The following is an 8,228-nucleotide window of genomic DNA, read 5'->3' on the forward strand; positions in this document are numbered from 1 at the left end:
TCTGTGGCCAGGCGAACGCCAATTTGAGAACCTTATTCTACTGCTCTCGTCAATCGCGTGACTAAAATCAACAAATAGTAATTTAAGCGAACGATGTTAGCGCTCATGTTGGTAATTGTTAAACTTAGAGGGCGCAGTCTCCTTACGGCACTACTATACCACCGTGTACTATACTACAAGTTAGATATAACTATCATTGAATGCATGCGCATTCAAGCTTATATCTCGCGTTGAATGTTTGAAAGAGACTACTTCCTCGAAACGCGCATGCGCTAAGGTTCGAACCCTACCGAATGTGGTGCAGTAACGAAACGCATGTAAATTTACATACAAGCCAACTGAGGGGGCAAAAATCTTTCATAACAATACTTTACGCCCCGCCGGGGTGGCATAGTGGTTACGGCGCTCAACTACTGCTCCCAAGGACGCGGGATCGAATACCGGCCTCGGCGGCCGCTTTTCGATGGAGGCGAAAAGCAAGGCGCCCGTGTGCTGTGCGATGTCAGTGCACGTTAAAGAACCCCAGGTGGTCGAAATTTCCAGAGTCCTCCACTACGGCGTCTCTCATAGCCTGAGTCGCTTTGGGACGTTAAACCCCACAAACCAAACCAAACCAAACAATACTTTACATAGCATTCACTGCGGGTGGCACTGGTAATAATTGATTTTGGTCGCTATACGCTCTGCAGCGGAGGAAGATGCTCTGAATGTTCAAGGCATGTATGGAAGAGACGAACGCTTGCTTGTCACCCATCCTAGCTGTGCCCACTTCTTCACCCTGTTTCAAAAATGAAAGTCCCATTCTTCCATAGGACACCTGCTCCTTCTCGCAAGTCGGGGATGTGCCGCCTGCGTCAAAGAAGGCCCCCCTAAATGTGCAGCGCTTTGAATAGGGCTTCTTCTCCTAACCCACAAAAAGAGGGTGGGGATGAGGGAAGGGCAGCGCTTTCAACAAAGAAAAAAAGCTCTTCCCCAGCTATTTTTTTTCCCTTCCTATTTGTCGACGAGACCTTTTCTCACAGGAACGGGCCGAAGTTTCCAGGGTGCAGCTGCGTGTTCGCGGAGTAATGAATCCCTTTGCGGCTCCCGCTTCTCATCTCCCTCCCCAAGCCCCGATTTCATTCCTTCCTTTTACCGAACAAAAGCCGTGCGCAACAAGAAGACACAACAAGCTGGGCGCGCTGAGAGTACTTTGGGTCGAAAGAAAAGACAGAGCTAGAAGAAGAAACCCTGAGCTCGCCTTACATTCTTTCCTGTTTTGATATCCGCGCGTGATGTTTAGAAATCATTCTACAACGGCGACCAGACTGTATATAATCCCCCCCCCCCCCCTCCCATCGGAGCGCGCCCTTAACAATGCGGAATTCTTACACATGTATAAAACTCGTCATGCCCTGTTTCACAGCATCGTCCACCGTGGGCCCGTCCGGTTAGCGGGAAACTCTTACGACCCTTGCGTGGTAGTCCCCGTTCATCCCAGATATGGGTGCGCTTGCGTGAAGTTACGAGAAAAAATAAAGTGCAGCTTCGCAAGAGCAAAGCTACATACGTTGTCATACGTTGGGTGTTGAAAAACTAATACCTTTTATTATTATTTCTATCCGACGCTGTTGATTCAAGATTTACGAAATTCACAAATATTACAACTGCATATCTGAGATCTCGGTCGCCGCTTTTAATACCGGTGAACAACGGCATACGTGCCCGTTTTTGTATCGTATACTGCAGCTTTTAAATCGTCAGCGTCAGAGAGAGAGAGAGATAGAGAGAGAGAGAAATAACGTATCGGCGTTACTAGAAAATCTCGGTTGAGTGAGAGGGGTACTATAGTCATGAAGCTACACGCAATGATGTCGCTTAAAGAAAAAAGAAAGAAAAAAAATATACATAGGTGGTCAGCTGGTCATGTGACGTGACCGAGGGTGGAGGCGGACACGACGCCATCTGCGCTTGGTTCTGTGCAGACATAATCAAGGTTGGAGTGGAGCAGAACGTACGGCAGAACCAATGTTGCCCGTGTCTATCCAAATTCAATAAATGAACCGGACCTCTGTCAGATTAGAAAAATTATGCAGTTTCTACTGCCTGATCTGCTTTTACGTCCAAGTTTATGTCCAGGTATTTCATTATTACATCCCGCATATTCCTGAGCCTCCAAGTCTTTCTCTATGCGCGGTTCCGTTATACTGACTAACACCCAAAGAGGAAGGTATTACTGCAGGCTTGGGCATTTAATGATTTAACCAGGCAATGAAGGCTAAAATATGCAATTCTGTAAAATGAGAAGAAAAAGAGAACGAGAACCACCGCTACCCATCCGTCTGCTAGGCTGGCTTGACCGCACGACAGCCGGTACACCGAACTTGGGCTTTTTCGCATGGCGGGACACGCATTGAAAACAAGCACGCGACAGCCCTAGGCCACGTTCAAGCGGTTTCACAGCGCCTCAGATGCTCAAGGCTGCGATCCGACCGCGCTCCGCGCGCAAAAAATGACCTTGGGGCGCCATTCGGAGAAAGCCTCCTTGCAGATGCATGGCACTAGGTTCGATATATCGAACTTTCAGCTCAATGGGAGTTCGATATACGCGACCACAACTCCTATACTTTGGAATGTGATTGTCAAGGCGATTTTCTCAGAGTTCGATATAAGTAAGAACTGGATATATCTGGGCTCGATATATCGGCAAGATCGACTATATCGTCCTCACGCTGAGAAATTACGCTCTCAGCTGAGGATCGGAAGGCTAGTGGTTTGCTCACCGGTGGAGACTTTTTCTTTTTTTCTTTTTTTTTTTTTTTGTCAATTCGTGCGGTCATGTCCGTAGAAATGCTTTCGCCTTTAAAAAAAATGGGGAAGGGTTGGTGCGACCGTTCTTCTTGCTACCGTTGTTGCGCTGATCCTCTGTGGCTGTCTTTTGGCAGGTGGGGAGGGGGGAGGGGGGGGATTATCAAATTTTGTATGACTTCCCTATCTAATTGCGATCGCGTTAGCGTGCGTCAGAACGGAAGCGAAGTTTGTCATCAGTGACAGCAAAACTGTCATAGAAAATATTAGTAAGGGAACTGTCATAGAAAATATTAGCAAGGGAAGTATTTCGCCCTTAGCGTACAGAATCCTACGCGAGAGTGTTGTATAGAAAAATGAAGTTATTGAGTAAAACAGCGCTGTTTTACTCAATTCTTAAGCATGTACCAACCAGCCAGTATTTGCCCTCATCTGAAATTAAGTTAATTTGGGCTCCGGCGCACGAAGCCGTCCCCGGCAACGAAGCGCGGCACACGAGCTGAGATCTCTATCGCCGAGCCGCTACAGGGCCCCTACAGTACAAATATGGGGAGATCACGCAACACTATAGATTAGATCGTAGACCCGAAATTAACAGATAAGCAGTCGCGTGGAAGCGACTGAAAACATAAGTATCAGCACCTGGTCATGGCAAACCACATGTTCCTCGAAACCAGGAGCGATCGATAAATGCAATCTTTGTAGGGCGATCAGGGACCTTCGATCACATAATATGGGAATGCTCATACTCTCTCGGGGCGAACGCACAATATAAGCAGTAGAGACACCTGGGAGACCCTGCTGCGCAGCTCGGACCCTGAGCTCCAGCTCTTGCTTGTCCAACTGGCTGAAGAGGCTGCAGGGACCTAAGGCCTCCTAGCCTGCATTTGAGGTGGCGGCACCCGCCCTATGAACTGCATGTCGGGGGGGTGGGCAAATCGCCTTATCCGTTGGATATTGAAGTTTATTCTATCTGTCTATCTGCGGCTGTCGCGCGTGGCGAGCAGCGTAGAAACCCATTGGGGTTTCTATCTCGCCGCAACGCGAGAAGCAGCTGTGTAAAAATTCAATAGTTTTTCGTAAAACTTTAGCAGCTGTATGCAATGAATCCTTGCATCCCTCACATACCCAGCACGTTCCAGCTAAAATGTACAAAAAGAAAAAAGAAAAAAAAAAGAAAATAGCATTATTCTGAATTGAGCAGAATTGTGAATCTTAGAATTTATATAAAAAAAGTACAACCGAGAATTTTTGGGGATTAACGCCGCTGGCGGTTATCTGCGAACCCGGGATAACATCTGAGCAGAGAGCATCGCATAGCATAGAAGTGAGAGCATCGCATCTGAGTTTACCGCTGCCGCTTACCGCGGCCGTCTACCGCCTACCGCTACCGCGCGCCGCCAGCACAGCACGCGCTGATTAGTCCCTGCGTGCGGAGTCCACCGGAATTTGACAGGAACGTGGCGCCACCTGTTGACCCTGAGGTGTCTGCGCATGCGCACTGACGCTCGCGCGGTAGCGCTAAACTGTAGCTAAACAAAATGTATTAAGGCGATTATCACGTAGCACTTCAATTACCCAGTAGCCACTGTTATCGCGTCTCATTCGGGTGCACGAAGCGCGCTGTACCGTGCTACTTTTTAAACTTCGCGGGCTTGACAACTTTTTCTATTTGCACCTGAGTGAAGAGCAAGATTTAAAAAATGTTTAGTCAATGACAACTAATTATTCATATACGCGGAAGTAAAAAAAGGAAGGCATGCCAAGGTACTTGACTTGAAACATTCACTTGAGTTCAGGTTGGGTTTTAGGGTTTAACGTTTTAAAGCGACTCGGGCTATGCGAGACGTCTAAGACTACACAGGCGCCTTGCTTTTCGCCTCCATCGAAAAGCGGCCGCCATGGCTGGGATTCCATTCCGCGCCCTTGGGCACAGCATTCGAGCGCCCTAACCCTTGCGCCACCATGGCGGGGCTCACTTGAGTTCAGCACAGAAGAATGTTTAGAATTCTCGCTGGGATACCCTGGCAGAGGCATTTCCAATAATTCAGCTTACGATTCACAGCACCAGACCTAGCTCCCACTACAGTGAACCAACACATTTGTAGTCAGAGCTTAGGGAATATCTGGCTGGAAAGGTTGTTCATGCCCTGCAAAGCACCTCTGATAAGTCATCCTTTCTCCTCCAACCCACAGAAAACAAAGTTGCCAGCCTGCGTTAACAGCAAATGATAGGGCTCATGAAAAATGGAAGCCATCGCCGTTTCCCATCGTCTCTCATAGCCTGAGCCGCTTTGGGACAAACACCATAAACCAGACCAGACCAAACCAATCCAGCCTCTTCCCATGTTGCGACAGCTTCTGTAATGCAGTTTTGATGTACTGTCAGCATCAATGAAATGCCAACAAGACAATAAGAACAGAAAAACATGATTTTTAGAAAAGTGAAAATGAAGACTAGAGCAGCTGCCTTTCACTTTGCTGATGCAAAGACTGCTGCATACACACCTACTGTATTTATTCTCCACTAGGCAAAAATTTTGCATCCTTGTGTTTGGGTCGCAGTTATTCTGTTAACAATACAGGTCGTGGTTCAGGATGGGCGAAAGCAGAATGAAGCAAGCAGCTTAGAGCTGTTCTGAAGGAAGATGGTATTAAAGTTCCATGCAGCATGAAAGTGCCAGTGGTATATGACATAAATGAGGCAGAGTTAAAGTGCTGCACATTCTCTCTATTGTTTTTCATTTAACGTTTCCTCTCTTCAGTTTTTCATACTTCAAGCAACACAGGTGTGAATAGTGCAGTGATGCATAATCTTTTTTTTCTTGCTACACTGCATGCACTTTAATGGGGACAGATAAAATGCAAGCTTGCTGTCAACACAAACCGTGATGTTTTCCAAGCACTTAAACAAGGTTCCTATTTATGTTGGAGCAACCGTTAAAGCAAAATGTACTGAAAAAGTATGCATATATAGTTTGGGCAATACTACCATGCAAACTCTGTTTGATTTGAACTCTCGATATGACCCTGTATTGTTCTAGAAACTTTATTTCTAGAATATTATTTCAGGCTCTGTTTATGAAAATAATGCTTAGAAATGATTACTTTGCAAAGTAAGATGAAACGTGGTTAGAACCTCCAATGTGCACAATCAGGTACACCACGGTGCTTCATCAACACAAGCAAGTAAATGTGAATAGCAGTCTTCAGCCACAAGCGGTAACATGACAGCCTTTTTTTCCTTTCTGAAACAATGCTGCAGAATTCAAAACAGTCCAAGCTATGATGCTCGAGCTGAGAAAAATGGCTCCATTAACTAGACTTTGTTTCTGTGTACAAGTTTCCTAAGTATTATGGGGCCCATTTTTTTTTTTTGTTTTCCCAAAGGAAAAAAAATGAATCTATTTTCATTGCATTTGACTTACTTTCAGTTTCTGGATTTGGAAAAAATGAAAACGCTCAGTTGTTCCTACAAATTGATTTTAAAATATGAACACCGCTTTTTGCTTCTTCACAACTTTTAAACGTCCTTTCTTGAGGAGACAGCTGGTCAGTTAAAAATAAAAAAAAGTTTATGCTAGGTTGAATAATGAGGGACTTCGGCAATTTCTGTTATACTGTGCTTCAAGCACAAAATCATTAAAAGGAAGCCAAATCACAGATGTAGCACACCATTCAATGTATAAACTGGGCCTTTCTAGCAATGTGTAGCAGGATTTGCACCTTGGCCCAGAGACTCCCAGCTCAGTTGCAATACACTAACCATCACAGGGTCACTGAAGCTTTGTCCAACTCTCCAGCTGAACAGTGTACCATGTGGTCGTGCTCATCAGACTAAGTTTCACTAACAAAGCTACTAAACGATTGTTATGCATCATGCACAGAAGAGAACAGTGTAGAATAAAATATGCAAGTTGTGCAATATTGAGTCAACGACTCAAACGAGATGAAGCACATTCTTTGCAAGCTGTTTTTACTTTCCACTTACCAATTTAAGAGTCTTACTCTTCTAAAAAGCAGTGATTTCTGCCCTGCCTCGTAAGCAGACATAAAGCACCTAAGTGAGTACTAGGTAGAAGTTGGACTTTTCGGTTATATGCTGAAAAAAATTTAACAAGCTTATTTTTCATGTTTAGTCCAGAAGAGAACTTTTTTTTTTTCTGGCAAACAATATTTTTGAAAAATGACTTACTTGTAGTGAACAAACGGTACTTAGCCAGCTGGTATTTGGAGCTGGGGTTTCCCAGTTTGAAGAAGCGTTTAAGTTACCGGAGCAACACCGCTAATCAAGCTTATTCAATCAGTTTATCTTCAGCTCGTGTAACTCATACTCAATTACAAGTTGTCTATGCACTGAATAACAAAGCTTCAATGGTTTAAACTGCTAACAATGAAGCAAGTTACAAAGACTAAAGGGATGCATATTGGACCAAGGTGCCTTAAAAGGAAGAGAGCTCCAGTTCTTTCTTGAGAAAAGTGTACGCAGTCTTACGAGCCCCATAATTGGAAAAGATACGTTCCGATGAGTCTTCAATGATTTAATGCAGCACCATCTTTCATCACGAGTTTCAACTCTGCCATGTAAAATAGTCTCGTGATGTCAAACAACCCACCTATCAGTAAATGCCTCACCATGTCACCCGGACCCGAAAGGGGACACTCTGTTGTGTTTTTCTGCTCTTCTGGGATGAAAGTTTGAGGGTGTTCAGTGATTTACAGTTCTGCATTCTTCCCTCCTGTGTTGTGTGCGAGGGGTGTTGCCGCATCCTGTGCGTGGCGCAGCGCGGCGCTGGGAGCAGAGCCAGAGTAAGACGATGCTTCCCCACCAACCACTCTGCTGTTTACCTCGTGATCTGGTGCCTGAAAGCCCAAGGTCGAGACATGCGGGGGACCGCGCCCGGCGCCGCAGGGAAAGAGAGAGATTCGCCTGCAGATCATGTTCTCCCTGAACTGACAGAAAGCAGACGTGTGTGTGCGGTGCATCCCCTCAGCTAAGCGCCGAGGGAGAGAGACTCGCCTGCGGGTCTGACTGTTGGACACTTTGCTTCGTGAACTGAAAGAAGGAAGTCGTGCGTGTGTTTTTTTCCCTTGTTTAACCTCCCCATATAATGTAAAGTTCAATACAGTTTGTCGTTTGTTCTCACGAAAGTTTCACCGTGCAGTCATTGACTGTTATCACACATTCAACACCCTCTTCCAGTATCGCAACCTTGGCAACACCCTTGGCAAAATATAGCGTAAAAAAATTATTCTCAGCACAAAGTGGCATATTCTTTTTAGTTCGGTCATCCTAATACCTTGCACACTGTTACTGGAGACAATAAGAACCTTAAAAACTTTGCATCTCATCCCATTTTCTTGGCAGAGAAAACTAGGTCAAATGGGTATGAATGCCATCCCTTTGACTAAAAGAGAGAATTGGAAAAAGAAAAATCCGT

The sequence above is a fragment of the Amblyomma maculatum genome, chromosome 5 (assembly GCF_055883805.1).
Source record: "Amblyomma maculatum isolate TAMU_Amacu chromosome 5, ASM5588380v1, whole genome shotgun sequence".
Classification (NCBI taxonomy): Eukaryota; Metazoa; Arthropoda; class Arachnida; order Ixodida; family Ixodidae; genus Amblyomma; species Amblyomma maculatum.